The sequence below is a fragment of the Hypomesus transpacificus genome, chromosome 7, assembly GCF_021917145.1.
Source record: "Hypomesus transpacificus isolate Combined female chromosome 7, fHypTra1, whole genome shotgun sequence".
Taxonomy (NCBI): Eukaryota; Metazoa; Chordata; class Actinopteri; order Osmeriformes; family Osmeridae; genus Hypomesus; species Hypomesus transpacificus.
Window position 1 is genome coordinate 2941528 of NC_061066.1, and position 14648 is coordinate 2956175.

Genomic DNA, 14648 nt, shown 5'->3' on the forward strand with positions numbered 1-14648 from the left:
AATGTTCATCGGCAAAATGTTCATCGGCATTTAAAATATTATTAGAGAAGTGTTATAATTCATGACTTTGGTGTTGATACGTATCCACTTATGTGAACAGCATTTCCCATAATGCACTTGCTAGGGCAGTGTTTCTTGGGAAGTGTATTCATCGCTATCTATCGTTTTGTTATTTAATAAATATAGTAACATGCGACTGAATACAATTTCACCCCTTCCCTTTAAAACGTATTACCATTCAGCAGTGGTGCATGTATTATGTCCAAGGAAGTTTTGGACATTTTGTAAATGGGTGGAGAAATTCGGCGTGATACTACTACTACCACAACGCCTAAGCTTTTCAGAAGTGGTCCAGTCACGTCCGTTCGCCGCCTCGTTATCTGTGTTGGGAAAGGACTTTGTGAAATTGTAGCGATGTCAGTCCAGGTTGTGGCAGCGAAAATGGCCGAGGTCGAAATAAAAGACGTCCCCAGCAAAGATGTACCACCCGAGTCACCTCTGACACCCAACTCGGAGGAAAAGGGGTTAGTCAAAAACGAACCAAACCCTGTCGCAACCAGCCCATTGACGGATCCCACCGTTAAAGCCGGGGACCAGAGCCCAGGCTTTCTCACCCCGAACCCCGTGAAGATGCCGCAGGCGTCCGCGATGAAGCGGACCGATCCGCAACAAAACGGCGGAGAAGCTTTTGTAAATCGTGATGGTACTGTCGCTGAAGCCCCCAGAATGAAAAAGGTAAGGGAAACTAGATTATTCAATATTATGTATTATGCTGGTCTGCCTGACCCGGGCCAGGGGCAGAGTGGTTGTAGCTAGCAAGCTGAAATCAGGCATTGTGTGACGATGCCTTATACTGTGCTGCTGTTCTCAACCAACGCTCTGGTCCTGGACTGTAGCTACGAGCTAAGCAAACCGATTCTGCGTTGACACTAACAGGTTTTTGTCAGTCGTCAATCCTGGACAGAAATGTCGTTCATTATTTTGTCCCACATATATACCCTTGAAATGTGCCTCGCTGGTGTGTATTGCGAGACATTGGGATAGTAACCTATGTGATATTGTAACGAGTTATCTAGCTAATGATAGCTCTCTATTAGCCAGAAAGTACTAGCTAGAACCAACCATGCTCGAGTCATGCTTTGACCGCAATGCGCTTTATTGGCACTGTCAGACATTGCTTTGCTCAGGATTGTTTTGCTCAAATACTCATTTTCTGTGGATGTTTATTCTGAGGTTAATTATGGCTGTTAATGTGTATGTGTTGGTATGATTCAGGACACATGGCAGTAAAGATCTGGTGAGAATTTAGACCTGTCCAAACAGGAAAGAAGCGGTCCACAACAGTCGCTCTAACTTGTTCCGCAACAGCGGTCCATGTTCAGATAATGAGGATTTACATATAGTAGTTGGTTAACAACAGTAACACAAGGTGCATGTGTCTGTTAGTAGACATGATTTCACAACCACTCAGGCTGTTTTCACCCCAGTCATATCAGAACCACCGCGATCTGTGTCCCAACGCTACCTTTGTCATATGTTTTGTTGACAGCGTTATTTATATAAGCCAAATATAGAATACATTGGGTATAGCCTGGGCTCTTCTTAAGGGTGCTTCAATCTCCAAAGCTTAGCTCACTGCCTTTCCCTGGCCTAGGACATATTTTTAGACTTTAGGCCTAGATGGAGTTCCTTCCAAGAAAGCTAGGTCTCGGCTCAATCCTCACGTGTCAGTGGCTCTTTAGTCTTATCATCTAGTCTTGGAAGGTTCTGATCAGAAACGGGTAATGAGACCAAGGTTCAAGGAAAAACGATGTTGATAAGGACTCTTTTCGCTGCCAATGTGAATGCTGTTGTAGAGATGATTTATAAGCGGTGTCAGTAAGTGCTTGTGCCAATGGATGAGAGGACAGAGACTGAGACAAAACTGGAGAGGGACAAATGTAACCGACATGTAGGGAGCGTGGAAAAAAGACAGAGGGGAAAGTCAAAACAAACTAACTAGCCTTCACCAGATGGTCCAGTCCCTCCACACTCCTTCCTCTCCATGTCAGCAGGCTGCCTGTTGGAGCCTGGGTGGAGCAGGCCTCCTGTGAGCTCTCCCATCCGGAGGAGAGGAAGGTTCTCTGGTGCAGCATCTGGCCCACTAGGGAGGACCTGGGATACATAACAAATACTTTTGGCACTAGGCTACAGCTTACAGTTGGGTCCTCAGGCTTGAATTGTTTATATTTGTGTGTTAAAAAATAAATACATATTAGTTCAGAGTATGAAGGTGCAGTACATCCTGCATATATTCCTTGAGGCTTGTTCTGGTTTTTGTTGATTTGTACCAGTTTCAGGATGAAACGGCAGAAATGTTATGCATTTTACCACCACAATTATAATAATTTCCCGCCTGCATAGATCCGTCCATTAAACTGATCTGCATCAGTCACCTCAATTACCTAAACAGACAGCCATTAAAACAGGAGTTTTCTTAGCACTGTCAGTTTTTATAATTTCATGCATTGTAAAAGGAATGATGAGCATTACAACCGTGCCAGCTAAAGCTGCATCTGTTGAATTCCTACCCCCCCATACAACCACATACACACACACACACACACACACACACACACACACACACACACAGTGATCCATACACACACACAGTGATCCATACACACACACACACACAGTGATCCATACATGCACATTAACAAGGATGATGTGGATACGGAGGCTGGTTGGCTGACTTTAATCCATGCCTCACCCCATGTCACGACACGGGGGGGGGGGGGGGGATTATTCTGCGCTCTGCTCTAGGTGGGCAGATGTTCACTCTGCGACTGGACCAGAGAGACCCCTTTGAAAGAGGCTCAGTGATTTGATTATGGCGCTTAAAAATAGTTCTCCTTTCAGGGGCATCTTTTAGTTATCCAGGTAACAGGGGCCTATAGTTCTCTCATCCATGCCATCCAAGACAGTGGGGCGGGGGGAGAAGTGTGTGTGTGTGTGTGTGTGTGTGTGCGTGTGCGCCATATCAGTGGGCAGGAGAGTGGCAGCCAAATGAAGTTACACTGAGGAGATTTTAGGTGTGTTTTCTTGGTTTGGCCTCTGTGCCCAAGGCTGGGGTGTTAATGGGCCGCTAGGCTTCCGCTGAACTGGCCGGCCATACGTTCAGACCTGGATAGAATTTGTAGGCTCACTTGATATCCTCTTAAATGCCTCTCTGGCAGTGCTTTGTTTAGATTGCCTGCCTGGCACCAGGGAACAGTGGATTGGAACACTACCAAAGGTTTTTGCTGAACTCCACCCTTCTGGCACGCCAGACGGTCTAAATCAAGTGTTCACTCCAGAGGGCTCTAAGGAGATCTCGTGTGGTATTTCTAGCCTTTTACACGGCTCTAGGGTTGTCTTCTGAGCTGAGTATCATAGTGGTGATGGCTCTGGCTGGCTGAGACCAGCTAGAGATGAAGGTGAAGAGAGAATGTCATACGTAATGTCAGTTAGTCTATAACAAATGCAATGTCACTAATCTTGTATTCCTAGTAAAGCTAACATTTGATTACTGGCTTACTGAGTGCTGGTAAACACCAGTAAATGGCTTGGCCTGGGGATATAAACAAATACGCAGAAGTAGTTCTGTTTCAAACAGCTTTCTTGCTCTTAACGCGATACTCCAGCTTGATATCTTTTATCTGCTGGTACCTTTTTGTGTGGGCGTTTCTCGACTCCGCTGTCCAGATTTACAATAAGCGGAGCACACTTGTTCTTCCTGACTGAGGTGCTGGTCGTCGGAGGCTGGTCCTCAGGGGGGGGGACTCCTTTCCCCTTCATCTTCGTGTCTCTGAGGTGCAGGCCCAGCTCTTGCGTGACCCCACCACCTCCCCCCTCCTCTGTCTGATCAGCAGCCTGGTCTGCTGGCCAGACCTTCCTCACAGTTTCTCCATTAACCTCACCCCTGCCCTGCCCTGAGCACCTCACTAACTAGGCCTCGCCAATTATTTATTTCACGGTTCACTTTCAGCACTTTTGGGTCTCACCCAAAAAGTCTTTCTCGAGACTCACCACAGCTCAGTGGTTCTCCAACCTTTGACTTTACAGAATGGCCCCGTCATCTCGGAGGATATGTTGGCTTCTTTCCTGTCTGGGTAATGCCCTGACGCAATGTGTCAGTCTGTGCCAGGGTCCAACCTGTGCGTGCGTGTCTCGGCCCCTGGCTGCTAAAGGTGTCGCCACCTTAGGAACTCTGTCTGTGTCTGTCGACAGGGGGAATGTGGCACCTTGGTGGGAGGAAGGTGGCCGTCTCGCTGGGCACGCACGGAATGTCCTGGGAGACAGAGCGAGAGAGAAGTAGAGAGAGAGAGAGAGAGAGAGAAGTAGAGAGAGAGAGAGAAGTAGAGAGAGCGAGGGAGAGAGAGAGAGAAGTAGAGAGAGAGATAAGTAGAGAGAGAGCGAGGGAGAGAGAAGTAGAGAGAGAGCGAGGGAGAGAGAGAAGGGTCCACACGGCTTTCTCACACAATCTCCTCTCTGTGCGTAAGGTCTCTACCTTTCACGACGCAGGGCCTCTCTGGTTTGTCGATGGCCAGCTCCAACCAGCCTCTGAAGTCCCTCCCTACACCCGGCTGGCTTGTTGACATCAGAGGGGATTTGATCTACAAAAGCAACATGCTGACTCCAGGGGGGTAGGAGACAGGAGTTCCCAGAGCCTGGAGCCCAGACCAGGCCAGGCCAGGCCAGAGCAGGGCAGCCCAGTCTGGAACTTGATGCTCCACTGCTGTTTTATGGAGTCACATGCGTGATACAGGGTTTTCTTATTAACCTGAACTGGGGGGGGAGGGTTTCACACACCCGTGTGTGCGTAGGTGGAACAGTGCGACTCTGTGTTTCTTTGTGCACATGCGACCGCTTTAATGGCATGTAGGTATATGTATACATGCAGTTTGGGAAGGGGGCGGGGGGGGGGGGACAGAGCCTGTGTACTGCTGGCCCTCCCTGGCTCTCTGCTGCCCTGGTGTCCTGCTATTACCCTCGGGTCAATCCAATACAGGACAGTAGGGGACCAGGCCTTGGGGGGGGGGGGGGGGTTCAGCCCCCAAACAGAAGTCGGACGCGCTGTTCTAAGTGGTTGATCGCTTGGCGTGCCTTTCACTTGTGTGACACAGAGGGCGGCACTGCTTCAAATTCGATTTGCGTTCCTCCAGCTTAACCCATAAGGTGGGTCCCATATACACTGACCTTTCACTGTAGAGGAAACAAGCCAGGCTGTAATGTCAGACTCGAACGGCAATGTTAGTCATTCAGTCTTGTGGTCCAGATTATCTAGGATTATTTAATTCGCACAATAGTTCCAAAAGTAGCCTAACTGGCCTTTGAATACTTTTTCAACCCCCATTTTGGATATGAAATCCAATCCAATAAGATGAAAAGTGACGTTGACACGACTGGCAGAAAACGATACCCACATCCAAATGAGCCCATCTCCCTGGAAGACACTTGTCAATCATTTCTGTGTTGAAATGTAGTTCCACAGCCACTATCCAGTCTTTCTGTGGCCACTGTACAGTGGCTAATCTAGAGTACAAGTGTTGTGGCACGAATGCAGAATGTTCCCAAAAAAAAAGTGGACTGATACAAGTTCAGTGTTCTTGATGTAATTGGGTCTCCTTGGCCTGCGAGTCACATGCAGGGGGCGTGAGTGTGTGTTTGGCTGCGTGCCTGTTTGCTACTCTCCCCCTAACACAACGTTATCGCTAATAGCTTAGCGATAGAATCTCTCTCCCACCCTCTCGTTCACCTTACCTTACCTCGCTTTACCTCCAGCCTGTCGGCGTGTCTGACTCACACCCCGACAGAACATCCTGTGTCGGCGTCAAGTGGCGTGGGCTCTCTCCTCCTCAGCACGATGAGTGGACGGCGGCGGAGGCCCTCAGAACTTGGTCTGAGCACCACCACCCACCACCCTAACAAGGCCCTTATCAGAACCCCCCCGCACCCCAACTGTGACTCGGTGGAAGTGTTGGAACAGGGCCTCTCTGTAGACAGAGTGAAGCCCAGCACAGGTGGATGCTGCGGTGTGTAGGGGAGGTGGCGTTTTGGAGTTGGTGGAGGTCGGACACGGGGTTGGGTCACTCCCATCTGGGGCCTGCTGAACACGGCTCGACGGAGGGAGAGGGAAGGGCATTGTTTGGTGCCAGAACACACACACACACACAGCAGACCTGCCGTGATTGTGCTTCCGAGGTGCGTGTTGCCCTCCCATCTCCCGTTGTGACGTCACGGGGCTGCGTTTCATTGTTGTCACCTTCCAGAAGTCTCCACTGGTTCCTAGAAGCTGAATCAGGAATGCCTGAGAGCACAAAGCTGTTAAAACAAGTTTTTCCTGGTACTCCCTAGGTTAAGCATTAGTGAGGAGGAACTGGAGTGAAAGGGTGAACCTGGCGAGGGGTTGAGAGCGGCAGATCTGAGCCAGCAGGGGGTCTTCAGGTCAGAGGTTGGGAGGGATGCTTTCAGCCAGCTCTCACCTCACCCAGACGTAGAACATCAATCTTGGAGAGGGGGGGGGCTGTGAGTAATGTTGGGGTTCTCCCAGGCGTGCGTGTGTGTGTGCACCTGCCACATGAAAGCACTCTATACTGTAGTGTTGATTATGACTTCTCATGGCTTAAGTATTGTTATGGAGCAGTAAGTGTGTGTGTGTGTGTGCATCCATGCCACATAAGTGTATAGGCCATATGCTATAGGATGCTGACAGGGCCTGTGGTTAAGCCTGCAGTGTTGGCAGTGGGTCTCTCCCCCTCTGGCTTCCCTCCAGAGGAGCAGGGCAGCTTAGACGGACCCCCCAGGCTCGGGACAAAGAGACGCCATTGTGTTCGAGAAGTGCTGCATCACAAACGGCCTCCCCACCAAGGAGCACTGCACTCTGCCCCCCCCGTTTCCTTCCCCCTGCCAAGGCCGCAAAGGTACGAGCCGGGAGGGGCAACCCAGTGCCCAGTAGTGAGGTTGGGAGAGACCATCTTCACAGCCCGGGGGAGGTGGAGGTCTGTGTTGAGAGAGCTGTAAAGCTGGACTCGGCAGTTAGAAGAAGTGAGAAGAGGAAGCAAGCAGAGAGTAATGAAGCCCAGCCCAGCCCTCTCTGATGGGGTCACTCCCCCCACGGTCTCCCAGGTGTGTTCCAGCCCTGAGCTGGACTAGCTGTCCTCCCTGGGCCGTGGAGGACCTGCTAGTGTCGAATGTCTCCCAGCTGCAAGCTTGTTGACCGGAGAACCAGAGAACGAGTTTCTGTGGTGTGTTTTCAGACCCAGCTTGAGAGGGGGGTTTTCTTTGCAGGAGAGAGGGAAAATAAACCGCAGGCAGGCAGGACAGAGTGTTGCGTGAGGACAGGGAGGCCTGGTGTGGTGTTTGATCTCACAGATGGACGATTCCTACCCTCAATTTAACAGAAAGCCCAGTTAGGAACCTAGACTAGCACGACCCTAAAACAGACTTCCAACTGCCTCGCTGTTCTCCAGATCACTTTGTAATTATGCCTTTCTCTGAGAGAAGAATGCTGTGTACAGTGTGAATATATATATATATATATATATCTTTTTTTTTTTTCTTTTTTTTTTTCTTCAGATCAAATGTAGTGTTTCCTATGACCCAAGCCTTGTTGTGGAGCTGTAAACCTCTAAATTGCTGTTTGTATTTCCTGCTTTTTGGGTTTGTGTCTCTCAGAGGCTTAGGCTGGATACATTAATGCTGCTCGTCTGCCAGTGTTATTTTGATCTTTTTAGACCTTCAAATGGTTAGTGTTGTTGTTGTTATTACTGGGTACTGAATGGGTTTCATGGATTTAACATGGACTTGTGCGAACGCTAAAAGCCCCCTACAGTACCAGATGTGCCTGTCACAGTATTACTGCACATTTACTCAGGAGAGACAGAGTGGTGTGTGTGTGTGTGTGTGTGTGTGTCGCTCACTACTACTAAGGGTCATCCACTACATTGATGTCCCTGATTGTAGTGGGGAAGGGGGGGGGGGGATGGGGGATTTGAAGAGCACTCACTAGATCCAACGGATGATAGAAATTGGTTGTCAATGGCGCCCATTGTATGGTCACTGGTTGCTGGGAGTGATTGGATGGGAGCTGAGGCCCTGAGGGGCTGAGGGGCTGAGGTGAGAGGTGACCGTGTTCAGGCCCACAGAGCCCCTCAGTGCTCCTGACTGAACGCCACCAGCCCGTCACCCTGACCTCGGGCACGGTTACCAACTTGGGGGGGCCAACTTGAATGGGGCTTAAAATAGACTGCCCACCCTCACATACTCTAATGAAGCTCAGGGGATTTTCTAGTAATGGGTGACTCGCCCCTCACCACCACCACCACCACCTTTGTTAGTACAGCCTTTTAGCCATGTTAGTAATGCTCTATTGTACTACAGTGTAAACCAGTCCATACTGGTCTACATTGTAGAATATGCTGGATGGAAAGAGCTCTGTATCTTGAGCTGGTGTAGTGTGTGTGTGTGTGGGTGGCGGGCCTCTGGGTGTGTGCGTGCGTGTTGGGCGCATGTGCCTGGCCCTGTTTTCAGGGAACACTTGTCTGTGTGCATATATCAGCAAGGCATGGCTGTGTTTGCCTTACATCACTTCCACCCCGGAGGCTAGCTCGCCGTGCTCCCCAGCGCCCGCCGTTTCCTACCCCGGCTCTCCTGCCATTGGACGAGGCGCTCCCAGCCAACCAGCCGTGGGTTCAGCCTGCCTTGGAGGGTTCTCGTTGCTTCAGTGTGTGTGTGTGTGTGAACGTGCGTAATCCCGCTCGTTTATTCACGCACGTGTGCTCGCGCCTGTTTCCCCGTGCGGTATGCGTGAGTGCGCACACGCTGCCACAGACGACGCGTCTGGCTGGTGGTGCGAAGCCCAGTCCTCCGTCAGCCGGCACCGGTTCCCAGTGCGGTGCGTCATCGACGCGCTCGCATCCCCCACAGCAGCCGGCTCCTCCAGGTCACCCCTGGTGGTCCAGGATCCTGCCCTGCTCAGGGCTCCTTCCCCCCCAGGGCAGAGCAGACGGGACCTGCCTCTCGGCTCCAGAGAGCCTCCCCAGGGCCGCGCTGGGAGCTCTGGGGGGAGCGCTGTGTCTTTAAACCATCCGGGAAAGACAAGCCAACGAGAGAGAGCACGGCGCTTATGTGGCTGTGTATGCGGCGCATTTCTTTCTGTGTGTGTGTGTGTGTGTGGTGCCGGAGCCGAGTGCTTATCTGTGGGCCGTATTGAGTCTGCCTGCCTGCTTGCCTGTCTGTCTCTGTCTGTCTCTGCCTGTCAGATTGTCGCCTGCTTGCCTGTTTACCTACCTGTCTGTCTCTGTCTGCCTGCCTTCCTGCCTGCCTGTCTGCCTGCCTGCCTGCCTGCCTTCCTTCCTTCCTTCCTGTCTGTCTGTCTGTCTGTCTGTCTGTCTGTCTGTCTGTCTGTCTGTCTGTCTGTCTGTCTGTCTGTCTGTCTGTCTGTCTGCCTGCCTGCCTGCCTGCCTGCCTGCCTGCCTGCCTGCCTGCCTGCCTGCCTGCCTGCCTGCCTGCCTGCCTGCCTGCCTGCCTGCCTGCCTGCCTGCCTGCCTGTCTGTCTGGCATGTCCTCCCTTCCCCCAGCTGTTCAGCAGGACAGAATGCTCCCAGGCTGGGCCCTATGCCTCCCACTGCCCATAGAAATCTGAACGGTGTTAGGTTTCAATTGTTCTTTTTCAACTGAGTGTGACAGGTTGTGATTATGAAAGTGTGTGGGTGTGTGGCACTTTTTATATGAAGAAGCTCCAGACGGGCTCCTCAAAGGGCTCCTCCCCAGACCTGGATGAGGGAAGCTTCCAGAACAGTGGTGAGGGGCCAAGGACTGATACACTCACTCATAACGCAAAGTTCAAAGTTCAAAGCTATCAGTTTAGTAGCTAACCCCCGTCTCTGGGTTGGAAGGATGGACATTCCGTTCACTTCTTTGAAGTGTTCCCCTTTGAGTGGCTCACGGCTTAGGCTCTGTGTTGTTATTGTTAGTCAGTCAGTCTGTTTGTCCGTCATTCACTCACAGAACACCCTGTACTTGGACGTGTGTGTTTGTCCTGTGAGTTGGTTTCATCTGAGAGCGCTCTGTCCTGTATTATCTGTTCCTGCTTCACGTCAGCTCTGGCGGAGCAGAGAGCTCTCTGGTCTACAGAGGTGAGGGACAGGGGAACATAAGGGCTCCTCTGCTTCGCTCCCTCTCCCTGGTCTCTCGCTCCCCCTCTCTCCCTGGTCTCTCGCTCCCCCTCCCTCCCTGGTCTCTCTCTCATCTGTTGTGTAACAGGAGTCGTGCCGGAAGTGAATGAATGAGTAGACAGATGATTGTTGGATGAGGTAGGCAGCGAGTGGGCGACCAGAGAGGCCAGCCGGGCCCTTTTCTTCTCTGTCTCTCTCTCTCTCTGTCTCTCTGTCTCTCTCTCTGTCTCTCTCAGTCTCTGTCTGTCTCTCTCTGTCTCTCTCTCTGTCTCTGTGTGTCTCTCTCTCTGTCTCTCTCTCTATCTCTCTGTCTCTCTCTCTCTGTCTCTCTCTGTGTCTCTCTCTCTCTGTCTCTCTCTGTCTCTGTGTGTCTCTCTCTGTCTGTCTCTCTCTGTCTCTCTCTGTCTCTCTCTCTCTCTCTGTCTCTCTCTCTCTCTCTCTCTCTCTCTCTCTCTCTCTCTCTCTCTCTCTGTCTCTGTCTCTCTTTCTGTCTGTCTCTCTGTCTCTGTCTCTCTCTCTCTCTCTCTCTCTCTCTCTCTCTCTCTCTCTCTCTCTCTGTGTCTGTCTCTCTCTCTCTCTGTCTCTCTTTCTGTCTGTCTCTCTGTCTCTCTCCCCCTTCTTCCGGCATCTTTCCCTCCTCTCAACATCCAATGTTCAGGCGGGAGAACCAAGGCTACCCGGAGACACACGCACGCATCCAGGCACTCCTCCTCTGACCGAGCAACGCTCCAATCTGGGTCGACCACAGGAGGAGCACCTGTGACGACAGGCTCGCGAGGGGAGCTCGTTAGACGTGCATCCTTCATACCCCTGTAGCACAGTCACGTATGATCTGACACGCATCAACAGGACTTAGCATGGGAGACCAAAAGCCAACAGGCTTTACAACATTCTAACATCTAAGCCTGGTGGTTTGTTCTCCACTCAGACTCGTACACACCTTGTTGTCTCTGCTAAAGGTTAATTTCCAGCCTGAAGCATGCTGTGGGCCTGCATCCCCGGGCCAGGGTCACGGTAATATGACACCACGAGGTCAGAGCAATCTCTACCTGATTGTAAACAGGAACAGATAGCGCGTGGTGTTGACACTACAACACAGCCCGTGTCTGTCTGTGATATGAGGATGTGTCACTGTAGCACTTTCTCTGTTTGGGGCGCGCACTAGCCTCGTCCACAGTTCCCATCCGGCTTCATTCGTTGACTTTTCAGTCGCTTTCTCCAGGTTGGTCGTTCTCCGGAATACTCTTAACCGAAACGTCATTGCCACTGCCTCATAAGTTCATGTCATTTGTATGAAGAGGGTTGGGTGCCCCAGATGTTTCTTTGGGGGGGGTCATGCTCCATGTTTCATTGCTTCTTCCCTGGGGTCTTTTCCCAAGCTATGTAGCAGTGTTCCTCCAAATTCAGACTCTCTCACCACAATCTCAAGTGCTTGTTGGACTAGCAGCCTGCCACAGCTGCCTGTGAAGGGGATCGGTCTTCTCTGTGTAAACAGCACAGCGCCTCACACTCCCAAACATGCCCTCGTTCAGTGGGGCCAGCGCTGCTTGGCCTGCCAGAGCAGCCCTCTGCCCCCAGGTGGGAGCCAGGCAGCTGGGGTAAACACCCAGGAGCCTTCCCTGGAGGGAGAACGTCCTTCCATTCGCTGGGGTTGGGGACTGTGGCTAGGGCTGGGACTGAGCCTGGGGCTGGGACTGGGGTTAGGACACCTGGGAACATGAGAACCTGTTCAGGCAAGTTACAGTTACTGATATAGGAGGAGAGAGAGAGAGAGAGACGGAGAGAGAGAGAGAGAGAGAGAGAGAGAGAGAGAGAGAGAGAGAGACGGACGTGTGCAGGTCTGAGGCAAACAGGTGTGATGTGGCATTAATCATAGGTGGATTTGACAGGAATCATCTGGAAGAGGCAACTGGAGCCAGATATTGGCACGGTCGCTGGGAGAGGGTTCAGTCGGGCGAGCTTTCCCTCTCCTTTTCTCCCTCTTCCCCCCCCCCCCCCCCCCCCCCCCCCCCCATGTACAAAATCCAAGGCCTGTGCACAGGAGTGGCTTTGTGGAGTCAGCAGACATGTCCGAGCCCTCTCCTGCTTGATCTGTGGGCTGCCTCTGCAGTGCCCACAGATCAAGCAGGCCCCTATAGACCCCTGCTGGATGGCTCTGATGAGATGGGCCGCTCTTCCAGGGGCCTGTTTGTTCGGCCGACACACCAGGAGGCAGGTTCCATCGCCAGGTCTCTGCAAACCCTCTGACCCTGCAGCTGTGTTCACACACACACACACACCTACACACACCTGCACACACACGCACACCCTGGTATGCTCACGATGGGATTCTCTGCAGCGCCGGGGGTCATCCATTCTTTACACGCTAGAATTCATTTCCAGACGTCAGGCCACGCGCACGCACACATTCTCAGAGGGGTGTCCAGTCTCTCCTGGCATCAGGAAACAATGAGGCCTCTCTTTGTCTGTCTCTCTTACACGCACACACACACACACACACACACACACACACACACACACACAACACGGTGTTCCTGGCAGGGCGGTAGGTGCCTGATCCTTGAACTCAGAGAAGATGAGAGGCTGGTTGATGGCTGACTGTTTCAGTTGGCATGGCCCAGGGAACTGGCTCCACACACACACACACACACACACACACACACACACACACACACACACACACACACATCCACTTCCACACACCTACACACACAAACAGAGCACCATAAACTTCTCAGTGACTTTCCATTGCAGCCCTTTGGACCTCCACACTGTTTACAAACACTTCAAGGTGTCTCTGTGTGTGTATGCGTGTGTGTGTGTGTGTGTGTAGGGGGGGGAGACTTTCCCATCAGCTCATGTACCAACACCCCCACCCCCGTGTCTCTACAGTGTGTTCCAAAGTTTAGCTGCCTCTCTCCTTGTCCAGGTCAAACTGTCACTAGTCGGTTACACATCTGTAAGTCCCCCTGCATCTGTGTTTGAGCTGTGTGGGACACACACACAAACACTCTAGGTCAGGAGGGAGGCTACGGGAAGACTGAGGTCTGGTTTCAGCCAGCAGTTGTATCTCTCCTTAACACATCAACTCCACAGTCCTGGTTGGAGGTTGATTTCGAGGTTTGTCATCCGTCTCCCTCCCTCCCTCCACTCCCTTCTCCCTCTGATCCTTGTCCAGCAGTCACCTCTTCCCTGGCCAGCCTCAGGTGGGCCTCCCTGCCCCCCTCTCTCTGTCCGTCTGCACAGGACTAATCACATCTCTCCATCCACAGAGGTCTCTCGCTCTCCCTCTCGTCATAATGAAAAGGTCTGGTGGCTCCCTCTTTGCTCTCTCCTTGTGTTTCCTTCCTCCGAGGACGAGCTTTTCATCAGTTAGTGTAATGCGCAGGGCCTATCACTGAGTCAGTGTCTGTCTTCAGTGCGTCAGGACAGATTCCTGCCACATTCCCTGCCAGCGCTGGGAGCCTGATTCAGATCTTGACAGAGCGGATTACATTCTCATCTAGGTGTGTCCTGTAGCGTGGTAGGAAGTCATCGGAAGGAAATAGTGTGACAGGCAAATGGGCCCCCTCTGTCTCTTTTTTTTTTTTCTTTCTCTCTCGCTCTCTTTCTTTGTCTCTCTCTCTCCTTGTCCCTCTCGCTCTCTCTGTCGCTCTCTCTCTCTCTCTCACTCTCTCTCTCTCACTCTCTCTCGCTCTCTCTCGCTCTCTCACCAGATTTCCATTACATCTGTGTTGTGAGCTCAGTCTCAGGGTTTCTGGTCACATGACCCCCTCCATGGTGGCCAGCAACTCTCAGCAGGTCACACCCACACTCACTCACTCACAGACACTCACACACACACACACACAGAGTTTAGAAACCCCATGGCGGCTTGCATGTCAGCAGGTGACGTGCTGCTCCAGAACAGCAAACCAGAGCAGCTTACCCTGCTCTCGAACTCTGAGGCCGGCGCCGAATAACAAGGAACGTTCCGGACTCTCATAACCATCATAACACTGACCCGGGAGTGGGACAACACTGTTGACGGTGCTGAGAGGGCTCTGTTACCAGGAACCATCTTGTAGCTTCATCTCTTTTTCTGTCTCTCTCTCTCTCTCCCCCCTCTCTCTCTCTCTATCCCTCTCCTCCTATCTCTCTCTTTCTCTCTGCCCCTGTCTCTCTTTCTCTCTCCCCCTCTCTCTGTCTATACCTCTCCTCCATCTCTCTCTCTTTCTCTCTCCCCCCCTCTCTCTGTCTATCCCTCTCCTCCTATCTCTCTCTTTCTCTCTGCCCCTGTCTCTCTCTCTCTCCCCCTCTCTCTGTCTATCCCTCTCCTCCTATCTCTCTCTTTCTCTCTGCCCCTGTCTCTCTCTCTCTCCCCCTCTCTCTGTCTATCCCTCTCCTCCTATCTCTCTCTTTCTCTCTGCCCCTGTCTCTCTCTCTCTCCTCCAGCTTGCAGGGCCTCAC